Source organism: Bos grunniens, chromosome 4 (assembly GCF_055505025.1).
Source record: "Bos grunniens cultivar Pamir isolate PY7600 chromosome 4, Bosgru_T2T1.0, whole genome shotgun sequence".
NCBI lineage: Eukaryota > Metazoa > Chordata > Mammalia > Artiodactyla > Bovidae > Bos > Bos grunniens.
The window spans coordinates 32,997,498-33,014,782 of record NC_141168.1 but is presented as its reverse complement, the minus strand read 5'-3'; the positions used below and the strand labels follow the sequence as shown (position 1 = coordinate 33,014,782).

Sequence of the window (17,285 nt, the reverse complement as noted above, 5' to 3'; positions counted from 1 at the left end):
ATTCCCCAGTAAAAATCCAGCTAAAAGACTAAAACCCTAATGCTATTCTGAATTTCACTCATTCCAGCTCTTGCAGAGACAGCAAAGGGAAGCCTCTTTGTTCTCAGGTCTACTTGTCCTCTCTCGGGCTCAGGAGCTTGGGTGACTCAATCCAGACATTCAGCTTCTCCTTGGATATTTGGGGAGTCAAATATCCGGCACCCTATTTTTCAACTGAAGTTAAGCTGATTTACAACATGTTAGTTTCAGGTGCACAGCAAAGTGATTCAGTTATACACTTTATATGTTATATATGTATCTACTTTTTCAGATTCTCTTCCCATATAGGTGAGCACAAAATCATGAGTATAGTTCTGTTTGCTATATAGTAGCTCCTTGTTGTTTATTACACATAGTAGTGTGTATATGCTACTCCCAAATTCCTAATCTCCCCCTCTCACCCTTATGTTTCCCCTTCGGTAAGCATTAGTTTACTATTTCTGTGCTGTACATAAGTTCATTTGTATCTTTTTTTTTTTTAGATTCCACATGTAAGTGGTATCATATGATATTTGTCTGACTTACTTCACTTAGTATAATCATTTCCAGGCCCATCCATGTTGCTACAAATGGATTTAATTCTTTTTTATGCCTGAGTAGTATTCCATTTTATAGACATACACGCCCCCCCACATCTTTCTTATCCATTCATCTGTTGATGGACATTAAGGTTGCTTCCGTATCTCGGCTATTGCAAGTGGTGCTGCAATGAACACTGGAGTGTATGTATCCTTTCAAATTATGGTATTCTCTGGATACATGCCCAGAAGTGGGACTACAGGATCATATGTTAGCTCAATTTTTAGTTTAAGGAAACCTCCATACTGTCCTCCATAGTGACTGTACCAATTTACATTCCCACCAACAGTATAGGAGGGTTCTCTTTTCTCCATATCCTCTACAGGATACAACATCCAGAAATAAATACATGCAGCTATGGTCAATTAATCTATGTCAAAGGAGGCAAAAATACACAATACAGTGTAGCAGACAGTCTCTCCAATAAGTGGTGCTGAGAAAACTGGACAGCTACATGTAGAAGAATGAAATTAGAACATTCTCTAATACCATACACAGAAACAAACTCAAAATGGATTAAAGACCTAAATAAGACCAGATACTATAAAACTCCTAGAGGAAAACCTAGGCAGGACACTGACATAAATCACAGAAAGATCTTTTTTGACCCATCGAATAATGAGAATAAAAACAGAAACACACAAATTGAACCTAATTAAATTTAAAAGGTTTTACACAGCAAAGTAAGCCATAAACAAAGTGAAAAGACAACCTACAGAATGGGAGAAAATAATTGCAAAGGATGCAAGAGACAAGATATTAATCTCTACAATAAACAGCTCATACAGCGCAATATTTAAAAAAAGAAGAAACAATCCAAAAGAGGGCTAGAAGATCTACATAGACATTTCTTTGTAGATGACATACAGATGTCCAAAGACACAGGTAAAGATGTTCAAAATCACTAAGTTACTAGCGAGATGTAAATAAAAACTACAATAAAGTATCACTTCACACCATTCAGAATGGTCAACAAAAAGTCTACAGATAATAAATCCAACACAATTTCATACCCCTACTTCCAGGATTTCTGAAGACAAGGTTTTCTTCCCAAGATCTGCCTCTTTGGTGTTCTTTATTCTGGGGTTCCAACACTGTTCTCCCAGCAAGCCCCTCATCCCCAAACACATGACCCATTTCCCTTCCTTGAAGCCCCACCTGGCACAAGGTCTCCTTTAACCCAGTTGTTTCTAAGTCCTCCTGGGTCAGAAGAGTCAAGTAACAAGGCTCCAGAAGAAACCAACCTTATCTTTTAGAAGGGATCATATCCCTTTGATCTTTTATGTCTCCATCTCTATGCTGCTGCTAAGTCGCTTCAGTTGTGTCCGACTCTGTGCGACCCCATAGATGGCAGCCCACCAGACTTCCCCGCCCCTGGGATTCTCCAGGCAAGAACACTGGAGTGGGTTGCCATTTCCTTCTCCAATGCATGAAAGTGAAAAGTGAAAGTGAAGTCGCTCAGTCGTGCCCGACTCTTAGCGACCCCATGGCCTGCAGCCTACCAGGCTCCTCTGTCCATGGATTTTCCAGGCAAGAGTACTGGAGTGGAGTGCCATTGCCTTCTCTGCTCCATCTCTATAGTCAACATCTAACTACAATTTTTATTCCTGTATGTGGTAAATTAGCATCACTGGGTGACAGGTGAGAGGAAGAACTGCAAGTCTGCTAATAATGAGCATAAGAATGCCAAGAGTAAATTTCAAATGGGAGGGCAGAGGATCAAGCAGTCAAGAGACTGCAAGAATGGACTGATAATGCCTAAAGTCAACATTATTTACAGACACATACAAATGGGTAAGCAATATATTTATAGATTAGGTTTACACAAGGATTTCATCTGGAGGTGACTGAACAAGGACTGACATTCAGTTCAGTTGCTCAGTTGTGTCCAACTCTTTGCGACCCCATGAACTACCACACGTCAGGCCTCCCTGTCCATCACCAATTGCCAGAGTCTACCCAAACCCATGTCCACCGAGTCGGTGATGCCATCCAACCATCTCATCCTCTGTTGTCCCCTTCTCCTCCTGCCTCCAATCCCTCCCAGCATGAGGGTCTTTTCCAAAGAGTCAGCTCTTCACATCAGGTGGCTGAAGTATTGGAGTTTCAGCTTCAGCATCAGTTCTTCCAATGAACACCCAGGACTGATCTCCTTGCAGTCCAAGGGACTCTCAAGAGTCTTCTCCAACACCACAGTTCAAAAGCATCAATTCTTCGGTGCTCAACTTTCTTTATAGTCAAACTCTCACATCCATGGAAAAACCATAGCCTTGACTAGACGGACCCTAGTTGACAAAGTAATGTCTCTGCTTTTTAATATGTTATCTAGTTTGGTCATAACTTTCAAGGAGTAAGCATCTTTTGATTTCATAGCTGCAATCACCATCTGCAGTGATTCTATTATTCGTCAATTTGGGAAATTTTGACTGTAAGGATTTATCAAGAACTTTTGATAGATTTATCAGTGAGTGTATGGTACTGTCTAGGTAAGAAACATATAGCACAACTTTTGTGAATAATTTTCCCTTCCAATTTGAGATGTAAGTGTTTCTACTAAGGGTGATAATCAACAGTATAATGTTATATTCAAGACAGGATTCCAACCGCTACTTTCAGAGCTCTGGCCATTACATGAAAAAAGCAAAGGGCAATGAAGCATCACCAAACTCAATTTTTTCCCTTCTATAAAAGTGGTTTTCCAATATGTTTTGGCCACTTTTTTTCCAAAAGGGTTTAAAAAAAAGTTCACAGTGGAAAACAGAAGCCTGTTTATGACCCAGTCCTCCCAGCCCCATCCATTATCCCCAGTTGAAACTGAGTTCCTTGGGAATTAAGCTTTTATTTTTCTCAAAAATATATCACCATTGCTAGAGAAAGCAGATCTAGTTTAATATTTAAGAATTAAGCCCCCTAAGAATATTAAGGACTAGTTAGAAACCACCATTCTTGACTCTTTTGCGTAAATAGTCTCTGGGTAAACCATTCCAGAAAAAATAAAACTTTAAGCAGAAGAACAGGCCATGCTCTACCAGTTGAGTGATTTGAGACAAAATATCTCACCTTCCTGCATTTCACAAGGGTTTTACAACATGCCTCCCCTCAAAAAAAAAAAATCTGAAAGTCTGGTCACCTGTGTTTCAGCCCATTTGACAGCAAAGTATTGGGAACTTGTGCATACACTTCCTTGCATGCCACGTCACTTCAGTCGTGTCTGACTCTTTGCAAACCCATGGACTTATAGCCCACCAGGCTCCTCTGTCCATGGAATTCTCCAGGCAAGAATACTGGAGTGGGTTGCCATGTCCTCCTCCAGAGGATTTTCCTGATCCAGGGACAGAACTCATGTCTCTTAAGTCTCCTGCATTGGCAAGCAGGCTCTTCACCACTAGTGCCACCAGGGAAGCCACACTTCCATGGGGCACTGCAGAAAGGACTATAAAAACCACAGGCCTATCAGCTATTTAATCCTTATTACAAAACTTTCTGAATGATGTACACACTCTGAAAATTGACAGTTGAACTCTCATTGTTGAGCCCAGACTTTGAGCCCAATGTGAGGCCCAAACTCCAGATGACTGAAGATTTATTATAGTTCGAACAGACATTTGGAAACAGGCAATTAATCACCACCAGCTGTGTGTCCCCAAGACAGGTGGTTCCGTTCTTCAATGCTAACTATAGCACACTGTAACAATTTGCTTCCACATCCATCTCCTCCAATAGAGACGGGCTCTGCAAAGAAAATGATGTTGTGTTCATATTAGTAATTAATTGAAGCACCTAGTACATTGCAGAGCTCATTACAGGCTTCCACTTACTTGCCTGAGACAGGGAAATAGGAGGATATACAAGCCAAGAGAAGTAACTACATTCCAGGAAATCTTCTGGTCCCAGCAGGTAGGACAACTTTCTGGAATATCTTAAATCATTTGGCTGATTTTATTTTCCTGGGCTCCAAAATCACTGCAGATGGTGACTGCAGCCATGAAATTAAAGGACATTTGCTCCTTGGAAGGAAAGCTATGGCAAACCTAGACAGCATATTAAAGAGCAGAAACATCGCTTGCCAACAAAGGTCCATGTAGTCCAAGCTATGGTTTTTCCAGTAGTCACGTGCGGATGTGAGAGCTGGACCATAAAGAAGGCTGAAGGCTGAAGACTTGATGCTTTCGAATTGTGGGGCTGGAGAAGACTCTTGAGAGTCCCTTGACTCAAGATCAAACCAATCAACCCTAAAGGAAATCAACCCTGAATATTCACTGGAAGGACTGATGCTGAAGTGGAAGTTCCAATACTATGGGCACCTGATGCAAACAGCCAACTCACTGGAAAAGACCCTGATGCTGGGAAAGATAGAAGGCAAAGAAAGGAAAGGGTGGCAGAGGATGAGAAGGTTAGATAGCACCACCAACTCAATGAACATGAATTTGAGCAAACTCTGGGAGATACTGGAGGACAGAAAACCCTGATGTGCTGCAGTCCATGGGGTCACAAATTGCTGGATATGACTTAGTGATTGAATTGACTGAACACACACTCAAAGACTGGATGGCATAGATGCTCTACACATGGCACAGCAAGCTACAGGAGACTGAGCAGCAAACATTCACTCAAAGAAAGAAAAAATCTGCCCAGTCATTCATCAGGTTGGAGTAACAGACAGGAGGCTATATTTTTGTCAAGGATATTCTTCCTCCTCATGGAGAAACCTCATTCTCTAAAATCAAACTATCAGAAACTTTGCTGCTTGAAATTCTAGTTATAATGAAGCCTTTCCTTCTTGCCTGGAAGATGTAAGTTGTTCTTCAAACAGAAGTCACCTTGATTTACAGCCCCGGTGCAGAGTTTCTGAAAGAGGCTTCTGGATACAACATTCCACACTGCTCTCAACTTTGCAGTTTCCTAGGAAATAGGACCATGGTCCACTTTGCAGGCATGTTGACCCATTTCAGACACAGTCCTGTTCTGCTTTGAACCTATCAAAATGTTACTTCATTTAAATTTCACCTGAATTCCCTCCTGCTCCAAAATTCTGTAACTCTATTTTCCTTTCATTGGGAGGAAGACCATGAATGGTTCCTCTAGTGTATGGTCACCCTCACTGCAGTGAGTCAATGATCTCGTTGGACTACAGCTATGTCCCAGATGATCTTAGGCTAAGAGGGCTAAGGCAAGATTTTTACGAAGTCTTGTGGTAACCACCCTTTCCATGATTCAGGATGACTTTAGATGCATTCAGGATGAAAACCCTTGTGCAACGAAACTAGTTTACTGAGATGTCACCTGTGTTCAGTCAGGCTTAAGTGGACTTGTCCTCCCCAGAGGACCTAAGTTCTCAACCAGTCACCAGGGTTGTGCAAATGCCTGCTGCAGCAGAAGCAGTTCACTACTTCCCTTTTACTAACCCTTACTGTTTCCAAAACTCAGAACACCTTGGCTCCTATCGGACATTGACCATGAAGGAGACAACAATACCTTCCCTCTCCAACTCTTGGTCTCAGCAGCTCAGCATCCATGAGTTCTCAGAGAGGGAAAGTCTCAGATGGTAGAGGCGATGATAATGATTCTCTTGGACCTCAGCTTGGCCGCACTGGTTACCACGTGAGGAAGGATGGTAAGGACGTGAAGTAGGAGATTTCACTATTAGGGTATCATTCATACTGGAAGGAATGCCAATGACAGCAGCTAGATAATATTCAGGGCTTAAGTGTTTTTATAACCTCTTCCTTATCTGTCAGAAAGGAAGGCATACTGCTCTACTACCCAACTTCCCCAAGGCCCGAACATTTCAAGGAAGGTTTAGCCTCTAATTGGTTCGTTGACTCCAAAGGCCCAGTAATTAGAAGTGAGAGCTCCTATTTAATTGCCTCAACCACTTTATCTTGACTTTGGAAAACACTCAAGAGAAAAAAAGGTCTTGCAGGGGATAACTGCTAAGGAATACAAAAAGCTCAGCCACTTACTAGAAGTATGACATCCTAACCTCAAAATGTCTCTAGTCTTCCAGCCCAGAGGACATCAATACTAACCCATCCCCCTCCCACAGCAACCAAATAGTCATAACAGTATGCTCTAAGAAGTTAACTTACAGCTAAAGATACCTAAAGATAAATGTGTACGTTCAACAAATGCCTTCAAAGGTTATTTGCATATAAAACCTAGAGGCCAAAAGGAAAACACTGATAATTTGACTATATAAAACTTTAAAATGTGTGAGGACAAAAAATAAAAACACCATTTAGAAAGGCAGAAATGTGCAGAGAAGTATCTGCAGTGCTATGAGGTAAAGAAGGATCTTCCTTAACAAAGAATATTCAGTTCACAGGAAAGGAAACAGAAATGGCACTTAGCCATTTTCCTACAAAAATAAACCACAGTTGAAGGTAGAATGCTAAAGGAAGACAAATTCTACATGTTCACATAGTGGGAAGGTTTGAGGAGAGAAACACAGGTCCCATTATCTAAGTTTGCAAATGAAAAAGCTGTGGATTAAAAAGAGAAAAACCTGTCACTGTGGATGAGTTTTTCCTCAAATGGGATTTTATCAAAGTTCTTATAACCCAAGACAATACTAATAGTTCCTTGTCCAATTTAACTTTTGAAAATGAAGACTTTATATAGAAATGAATTCAAAACAGGAACTGTAAGACTTTAAAATATCAAGGCATATAAAGATCAAACTAGCACTTATGAATAAAACATCCATCTTAATCCACAGGAAATTGTTTTTTAAAATAAGTATCTAAATCTAGTACTCACATCCCTCAGTCACTCTTCAAATTATAGCTCATGAACACCATTCGGGTCTGAAATTTGTTTCAAGATGGCTCTTAAAGATTTCCTAATGCATGACTAGTTCTGCCTAATTGAGTCAATACTTGAAAGTTCACAGGCATACAATCCAAGCTTTAGTGGACTCAAGCTCTCACAGTCCATCTTTATAACATTTCCTAGCCATCAAGTCTTAACATTAAACGCCAGGAATAGTAACTATGAGAAAGTACATAAGGAAATGGCAGCACCTAAAATAAAAAAGCAAGCATTTTAATTCAGAGTTCAATACATAGCATGCCCCCAGTGCCTATACAGGTGCGATTCCCCCAGATATCTGAGTTACATTTTCTTCCCGCACTTCAGACCACGATGGACCAAGCAAAATCAGTTGTAGGAGACAATGCTGATGGGGAAAGAACGAATACAAATGAGCAAACTGTAATGTATGTATAAAGTTCAGATGCTGAAGTTCTTACCTGTACTTGTTTTATACAAGAAATTCTCTTAGGCAGTAAACAGTGTCTAACTTCTAGACTTCATACTACAGAAAGAAACACAGAGGAAACCAGAGATGAAACAAGATGGGGTTCTTTTTAGACATTCACACAAACACACAACAATCAATTCTTAAACCTTAACTATTCTTGGTTCTTCTTTCAAACATTCTCATCTTCCTTAGGTCATTTTATTTGACTCTCAATGTGAACTAAAACTTCAGTCTGTCATGAACCAGGAAAGGACAAACAGCACACAGGGATATACAGCAGCAGAGCAACGGATAGCAGCTGCCAGGTTAACAGCAGCGTTTCAAACCATCTGAAGACAGACTACACAGGATGCCATTAACAAGTAAATGTGATTTACCAACTTAAACATTAATCCATTGCTATTTAATTATTCTAAGCATAGCAAGACAGAATGAAAAACTTTTTTTTTTTTTTTTTTAACAAGAACAGCCTGTCTTGGAAGTTTTTCAATTTCAGAGTAAATTTTAAATTTTTTTGAAATGTACTCAATCTAATTATAATCCATAATCTAAAATGTTTGTACAAAGTTAAAGACATGAGTATTAAGATTACCGAATAGGTTGATTAAATCACAAATGCAAATTTTTCATTAAAATAAATGATTCATATGCATCTAATTGTGTCTCAAAATCATCACTGGTAAAGAAAATACATTTTATATTAATGTTGATGCCTTAAAGGTAACTAAATCATATAGGAAAGTCAGTCTGTAAACAGACCAATTCCCACGTATCACATTTGCTTTCTGTGTTGAATACTAAAAAGGAAGGAACCTGAAACAAAAGGCAGACTCATTGTCTGCCAATCAAATGAACACACTATACCAAGCAAGATATAATTTTCAAGCACATCTTTTGGTAAACAGACATGGTTATTCTGATAACACAAGTTGCTCAGTCCTGTCTGACTCTCTGTGACTCCATGGACTACAGCACGCCAGACTTCCCTGTCCATCACCAACTCCCAGAGTTACTCAAATTCATGTCCATCAAGTCAGTGATGCCATCCAACCATCTCATCCTCTGTCGTCCCCTTCTCCTCCCACCTTCAATCTTTTCCAACATCAGGGTCTTTTCCAATGAGTCAGTTCTTTGCATCAGGTGGCCAAAGTATTGGGGTTTCAGCTTCAACATCAGTCCTTCCAATGAACACCCAGGACTGATCTCCTTTAGGATGGACTGGTTGGATCTCCTTGCAGTCCAAGGGACTCTCAAGAGTCTTCTCCAACACCACAGCTCAAAAGCATCAATTCTTCACTGCTCAGCTCTCTTTATGGTCCAACTCTCACATCCACACATGACTACTGGAAAAACCATAGCTTTGACTACACGGACCCTTGTCAGAACATAAAAGCTAGTGTAGAAAAACATACCGTTTTAAACTAACTTTAACTGCTAAAAATGCAACAGTCTTTAAAAGAAGCACTCTTACGATTCTCAAAAATATTTAATGGCACAGCGTTTTGAATTTTAAGTAAATTAGATATGATGATCTTTTAAATAGTCTATTTTCTTTAGAAAGCAGAGAAAGTGAACCAATTACATGATGTTCTGTCTTAATAGGAACAAAGTGAACAAATAAAGGTAGATGGCTCACCCCACGCCAGGAAACAACTAACAGCAAACATCTGGTTTCTCAAGATCAACTGTTTACCTAATAGCACCCTGCCTCTGTTAGCTTCTAGTCCAATACGCCATGGATAGGATCCAGGCGGTTCTAATGTGATTCATGTACAAACTAGAATATTCCTATTGGATTGTTTTTAAGTGAATTCTGAGTGCAGAGGAAGAAATGTAAACAACTCTACCTTTCAGTCATACCATTACATGTGCTAAAATTCTCCCTTAAAAAAAAAAAAAAAGCTCTCAAGCTCCTTATGATTTTACAAGTTTTCCCCCCTTTGTACTTCCACTGATTAAAACTCCTCAGTCCATCCCACCTATCTGTGACCTTTGAACATTATGCTTTGAAGTTCAAACCCAGAATTCTCATTTTTACAATCCCTTCAAGTACATCTACAAAAGCACTCTAACACTATGGGGAAGCTCTAACCAAAGAGTTCTCTTTCCTTCCCTAATTATTTAATTACCGAGGGAAAAAGAAAAACAGAAAAAGATCCTATAAAACTCCTCAAACACATCATCTTGCTTTTTGACACCACCATCCCTGCCTGCCCAGGGCTGTAGCTCACTTGGTCCTGGGTCAAAGTAAAAATGCCCTTCTTGATGAAAAGTCAAAATAAGCATATACACTTTCCCATAGACTAACCAGATTATTTAAGGTGTGACGTACTAGTTGAAACAATGAAATTCTTTAATTTAACCTGGAAACACACCTAGCAAGAGGATATTTACCGCTTGTCTACATCAACCTGTACATATGTTGTCTATTATCTCAAATATTGCAAAGCCAACCAAAGACTAGTCTTCACAAAGCCTACTTTTATTATAGTTTCAATATGTAACAGAAGACTCTAACAACTTAATGAAGATCTTATTAAAATCACTACAGGAAACTCTGGGCTTCCCTGGTGGCTCAGACAGTAAAGAACCTGCCTGCAGTGCAGGAGACCCAACTTCGATACCTGGGTCGAGAAGATTCCCCTGGAGAAGGGAATGGCTATCCACTCCTGTATTCTTGCCTGGAGAATTCCATGGACAGAGGAGCCTGGTGAGCCACAGTCCATAGGTTTGCAAAGAGTGGGACACGACTGAGTGACTAACACTTTCACAGGAAACTACCATTGCTTTCATCACAGGTTTTTTTGGACTTGATTGTAGAGACCTCTGTTTTATTATAAACTGTACTTCATGAAGTGCTTGTCCCCAGGAGGAAAATAAAAGAACAATACTATGAGTAGAATGTTTGAGGCTTCCCAAGTTTGTAGATTATTTATGCAAATTTGCCTAATTTGCTCAATTGTTCAAAGACCCAGCGTGGGGAAGGGGAGAAAACTCCCTTTGCAGAAGGCACTTGTTAACAGTTACTATGGACGGCTAGGTGTGACCCAATGAAGACCCCTATACCCATGGCAAGGAAGACATCACCTGCCCAGGTGTACCTCACATTTAGAAAATGGTCTTCCATTGTGAAAATACTATTTCATGTTCACTCATTCACAGGGTACATAAATCACAAATGGCTTTACAAGCATCTTAAACAGATTCAAATTTGTTAACTTCCTACCATCCAAGAATACTGAACTTTCCCTTTAAATGCCAGCTTTGAGATATTGCCAATTTATCTAAGACTATTACCTACAAAATTGGTGACTAAATAGTACAAGAAATCGAACACAAGACACATCTCTTTTTTTCCTTTGATTAACAGACTTGCATTTTAAATGAGTACAGCTCATTAAGATACAATATATGCTGCTGCTGCTAAGTCGCTTCAGTTGTGTCCGACTCTGTGCAACCCCATAGACAGCAGCCCACCAGGCTCCCCCATCCCTGGGATTCTCCAGGCAAGAACACTGGAGTGGGTTGCCATTTCCTTCTCCAATGTATGAAAGTGAAAACTGAAAGTGAAGTCGCTCAGTCGTGTCTGACTCCTAGCAACCCCATGGACTGCAGCCTACCAGGCTCCCCCGTCCTTGGGATTCTCCAGGCAAGAACACTGGAGTGGGTTGCCATTTCCTTCTCCAATGCTGAGAGTGAAAAGTGAAAGTGAAGTCGCTCAGTCGTGTCCGACTCTTCGATCCCATGGACTGCAGCCCATCAGGCTCCTCCGTCCATGGGATTTTCCAGGCAAGAGTACTGGAGTGGGGTGCCATTGCCTTCTCTGAAGATACAATATATAATTAAACCTAAAGAATTAAAAAGAGAACCAAATGCAAGCCTAAACTCTATGTAAGAGCCAAAAAGGAGTCCGGACAAGGAGATTAAAATATTAACAGTGCACTTTCCAACTAGTGAATATACACTACCAACTGAATCTTAAATAGGGAGTTGTTTGCTTTGTCTTACGGAGGATTTGGTTCACAGCTCTCTCAGTCAACACATTTACTGATGATAGGAGAAAAAAGTTACTGAACCACAAAATCAAGAGGTGAAATGACATCTTGGTTGTGTCATTTAGAAGCTTCAGGAAGACTTCAGAACAGATGTGTCTAGATCCTCATCAGTATAACTCCTCTCAGTCAGTTATCCCCGGAGGTACACAATACTATATGCAAACGGTGCTCCATAAATGGCATGAACACAGAACATCATTATCTACTGTTAGGCCAATACCTGGAAAATATTATGCATTCAATAATAAGTGAATACATCAAGTCATAATACTAGTTTTATTCCTACCAGAAATTTGATTCACAATGTAAATATTATTTATGAAATGTTGGAAATTTAACACACCTCAAGATTTTCAAAGTAAAGAGCACAGAGTGTTCAACCTAACAACTTGTCAAACCAAATTAGAGAAAAATTTTTACCTCACAGATAATATGCTTTTTTCCCCAAAACACCCACATAACCTTTACAAACACTGATCGAGTTCCAAAGCAGTGATTCTTGAACTTTAACATTCATAGGAATCATCCTGGAGTCTTTTTAAAATTCAGAATCTGAATCAGGAGACACAGATGGGGCCTGAGAGTCTGAGTTTTTAATAAGCTCCCAGATGATAACAATGCTGCCCAAATCCACTAAGGTTTATGCCAGGAACGCATATGTGGTCTAACATGGAAAAGATGTCTGAATATCTGTTACATCAGCAGATTAAAGGGCAAAAGTCATGTCATCATATTAATGTTTGAAAAGATTCAATATACCCTCTGCTAACAAAAATACTAACAAGTAAGGAACAGTGTTCAAGAGAGGTGCTTCATTTAGTAGAGTATCAAAGTATATCTAGCACAAAATCCCACATATAATAGTTAATAGTAAAATATTAGATATGTTCCCATTTGATCAGGAAAAAGACAAGGACAACTATTATCACTGCTGCTTATAAGACACATACTGGATGCTTTAAATGCAATAAAATGAAAATGTTAATCAAAAAATATACATAGGGAAGGAAGAAAAGTTTTAGTTAACTAAAAAATTGTATAGCGGTTTACATGTAAACATTAAAAGAATCAATTTAGTAACTATTATAAGACTCCAGTAAGAAGTAAAATGTAAAACATACAATTAACTAAAAATCTCCAGAAAAAAAGTTTAAAAGTCTAAAAATTGTCACAGTATGAAAAAAAAATCCACCTTTTAAAGAAATCCTTGAAGGACAAAAAAAGTAAATAAACTGAATAAATAGAGCAAAAATTTGTGTCTATTATGGAAGAATCTATACTGTGAATAAATAAAATACCTCCCAAATTACCCTATAAATGCCTAAAAAAAAAATGGCTTTTTAAAACTGACACTCTATCTACAGTTCACGTTCAACAAGAAAAAACGAAACAGATGATAAAAGATCTTTAACTTTCTCCAATATGCTGAGTACATTCCTGCCTCAGGGTCTTTGCACATCCCACTCTTTTGTCTCAAATGTTGCGCTCTTAAGTCCTCTCACTCACTGAATCTCAGCTCAAAAATGCCTTATTTTGTCTAATGCAAGTGTACATGTGCCCAGATGCACCCCAGGTGTAGGTCCGTCCCACTGTGAATCTCAAACCATAACCATGTCAGTCTGTTCACCTGCCCACTGCCTGGCACCCTGACCAGAATATGAGGTTCACCAGTGCAGGAATCCTGTCTCTTTAAGTCTCCAGGGACTGGCATGATACCTGACAGGCTTGCTGTTGTTTTTTCTTTTTTTTTTTTTTAAAAAAAAAAAGACTCTGAACAAGTTCCTTGAAACAGTTTCATTTTTCACTACTCTCAGCCATCTGAAAGTGTCAGTTCAGTCATTCAGTTGTGTCCAACTTTTTGCAACCCCATGGACTGCAGCATGCCAGGCTTTCCTGTCCATCACCAACTCCCAGAGTTTACTCAAATTCATGTCCATCAACTTGGTGATGCCATCCAACCATCTCAACCTCTGTTGTCCCCTTTCTCCTCCTGCCGTCAATCTTTCCCAGCGTCAGGGTCTTTTCCGATGAGTCATTTCTTCACATCAGGTGGCCAAAGTACTGGAGTTTCAGCTTCAGCATCAGTCCTTCCAGTGAACACCCAGGACTGATTTATTTTAGGATGGACTGGTTGGATCTCCTTGCAGTCCAAGGGACTCTCAAGAGTCTTCTCCGACACCACAGTTCAAAAGCATCAATTCTTTAGCACTTCAGCACTTTACAGTCCAACTCTCACATCCACTCATGACTACTGGAAAAATCATAGCTTTGACTAGATGAACCACTGTTGGCAAATTAATGTCTCTGTTTTTTAATACACTATCTAGTTTTTCTGTAACTTTTCTTCCAAGGAACAAGCGTCTTTTAATTTCATGGTTGCAGTCACCATCTGCAGTGATTTTGGAGCCCAAGAAAATAAAGTCTGTCACCATTTCCACTTTTCCCCATCTATTTGCCATGAAGGGATGGGACCAAATGCCATAATCTTAGTTTTCTGAATGTGGAGTTTTAAGCCAGCTATTTCACTGTCCTCTTTCACCCTCACCAAGAGGCTCTTTAGTTCCTCTTTGTTTTCTGCCATAAGTTAGTCAACCAAATATTCAAGTCAGGAATCCCCCCTAGCCAATGAGTAAAGATAGGAAACAGGGCGTCAGCATAACTGATGTTCTTCTAAGAAGAGAAAACTCGTGACCTTGTTTTTAAATGACTTCTTATAAGCCAAACAAGGCCTATCTATAAACTGTGATTTGGATATAAGTATGGAAGACTTCACAACATGAAAGACTATCATGTTGCATTTTCACAACCACAGGTATAAACTATGTACTAGTTATACTTTTATTCTTTCAGGAAAATAGTTTTGATAAACATCCAGCATCTCTGAAATACTATGCAGATGAATGACAATTTTAGAATCATGATGAGTTGTGTTTAAAGACAAAAGATCACCCAGTTTACCATTTTCATAGAATATTTTCTTTGATAGCATTCAAAGGAAATACCAAGGATTTTGGAATAACCAGAATATGTGGTACCAAGACAATGAAACAGAAAATATTTAAGCCTTTCTTAAACTCCTTATTATGAATGGCAATTATTACTCTCAATCATAGAGAGAAAGGCCCTCAGGGCACAATATACCATAAAGGGTCTGTTTCTCTAGATTTCCTGGATTGTTCTCCAGATTTTCTAGATTGACACATTTTTTACGTTCTCTAGCTCCTGCCTGGAAGTCAACCACCAGTTTTCATTCTAATCACTATGCTGTCTGTAGAATCTCTTACCCTCACCTATTTGCTATTATTAACATCATACACTTAAAACAAAAAGCTAGGCCACTGAGTTTGTTAGAACCCCATGCGAAACAATGAATAACCTCTGGGGATTAGAAAGGAGCATTCTTATCAAACACAAGCTCTGTACCTCAATGGGAGGACCTGGTTAGGACCAGTTGTTAGGAACAGGTTGTTGTCGTTCAGTCACTAAGTCGTGTCTGACTCTCTGTGATCCCATGGACAGCAGCACGTGAGGCTTCCCTGTCCTCCTCTATCTCCCGAAATTTGCTCAAGTTCCTATCCATTGAGTCGGTGATACTATGGACTAGCAATAGGTTATCCAGTTAACACCAGTGCTGTGGGTCTTATCTTCCATTATTAACTACAAGTTCCTCAAGGGCAAAAACCATAGGGTATCTCCTTGTGTTCCCAAAGCTACCACTCAGCACAGTGCTTTGACTAACAATGAAAGAATTCTCAGACACTTATTGTTTACTTCCTTTATACTTTACACGGTTTAGGTCCAGATGGCTTAAGACTCATTTGATCTTTGTAGAAACAAAGATCAAAACTCTCCACCACTTAGGAGCTTGCAAGCTAAATTGTAGTGCTTCTAAATCTTTTACCCTGCCATGTCACTTAAACACCTTTCCCAATTATGAGTCAAGCCATCAGACTTGTACCCGGGACAAGTATGAGGAGAAGTCACAACTGAGGTTCTCAGAACTCTGAAGGACTAGTGAAAGGCCAACAGCGACGACCTGACAACACAGCAGTCACCAGGAAAACGTGTGCCCTGTAACTCAAAGAATCCCAACCCCCAACAACAGAGGAAAGGGAAAATACGCAAAGTTAGTTAAGTTGCTCAGTCATGTCCGACTCTTTGCGACCCCATGGACTGTAGCCCACCAGGCTTCTCCGTCCATGGGATTCTCCAGGCAAGAATACTGGAGTGGGTTGCCACTTCCTTCTCCAGGGGATCTGCCTGACCCAGGGATTGAACCCAGGTCTTCTGCATTGGAGGCAGACACTTTAACCTCTGAGCTACCAGGTCCTCAAAGATACTACTAATTTCCTATCAGTGCTTAAACTTTAATAGGGTGATAAAAGGAGACACACTGACCTATGACACTAGTGTTTTATGTAGTTTTAAAGTGTCTTCTCCAACAAAACAGTAGTTTCTCATTTAAGTAGGAGTCATGCCTTTTCAACTATATTAACATTTGTATTAGCACTCTGGATATGCAAACCTTGGCTGCATGATCACTTCTGAAAGTAGTAAGAAGAGCTACTAACTGTAGCATCTTCAGGTTTTTGGATATTCCTGCTGTGGACAACTCACCAGATGAGACTTGGGTTGTCAGAAGCTATTCATAATGAAGATCACTTACAAAATTATATTGAAGCTATAAAAACTGATTCTACATCAATGTTTTCTTATTTCTGCAGCTGTACAAGATTAGTGTTCTCTTTTGAGTGAATAAATAACTTTGGTGATGATCTTAGTTTTATGCTGAAACAAAGCTGCTTAGAACTAGCAATAAAAAAGTTTGACCTGTTATTTTTTCCCTGTTCCTGCACCCAAACTAAAAAAGGACACATCTAACAACGTTCTGATTGGGAAATAAAGGCCAGAATCTAGGATTTATTGCCCAGTTAATTCCTCCTATAGTAACTTCATTCTACTGGAAAGACAGTTAGTGGATTTGTAAATGCTACTTTAACACTGACTTAAATAACTTAATATGTCTAGATATACAACTTGATCATCCAGAGTCCTGTCATCTATTAACCACCCTAATCATTTTCTCTTTCTCTCACAGCTTACCATAAAGAAGCCTGAAATAGTCTAATACGGCAATCTCAGTACACATAATAAAGATCAAACCCTGAGTTACTTAAGATTAGCACAAAGAATTTTTGCCAAACCTACTCCCTTACATAATCCTTCCCTCTGTGGTATTCATAACTGTATTCAAGTCTAGAAAGAAATATGTTAGTTTAGCCTATGATCTGAATATGGGGAATATTAGAACCAAAGAAGTCAGCTAAAAGTTTTTTTTTTTTTTTTCTTAA

General features: G+C 39.4%; 1 protein-coding gene across 30 annotated transcripts in view; it reads right to left on the bottom strand.

Annotated features, from left to right (window-relative positions):
• CADPS2 (calcium dependent secretion activator 2) overlaps positions 1 to 17,285 on the bottom strand; it is a 583,251-nt gene that overhangs the window by 496,529 nt on the left and 69,437 nt on the right. Inside the window, exon 2 of one of the 30 annotated variants that reach the window (XM_086395867.1) lies at positions 7,869 to 7,933. The exons of 28 other annotated variants lie outside the window; for them this stretch is intronic. The gene's annotated coding sequence lies outside the window, so the exon portion shown is untranslated. Of the gene's footprint in view, positions 1 to 7,868; positions 7,934 to 17,285 lie in introns of those variants that run through there. One more of the 30 variants, XM_086395868.1, reaches the window with a different exon arrangement.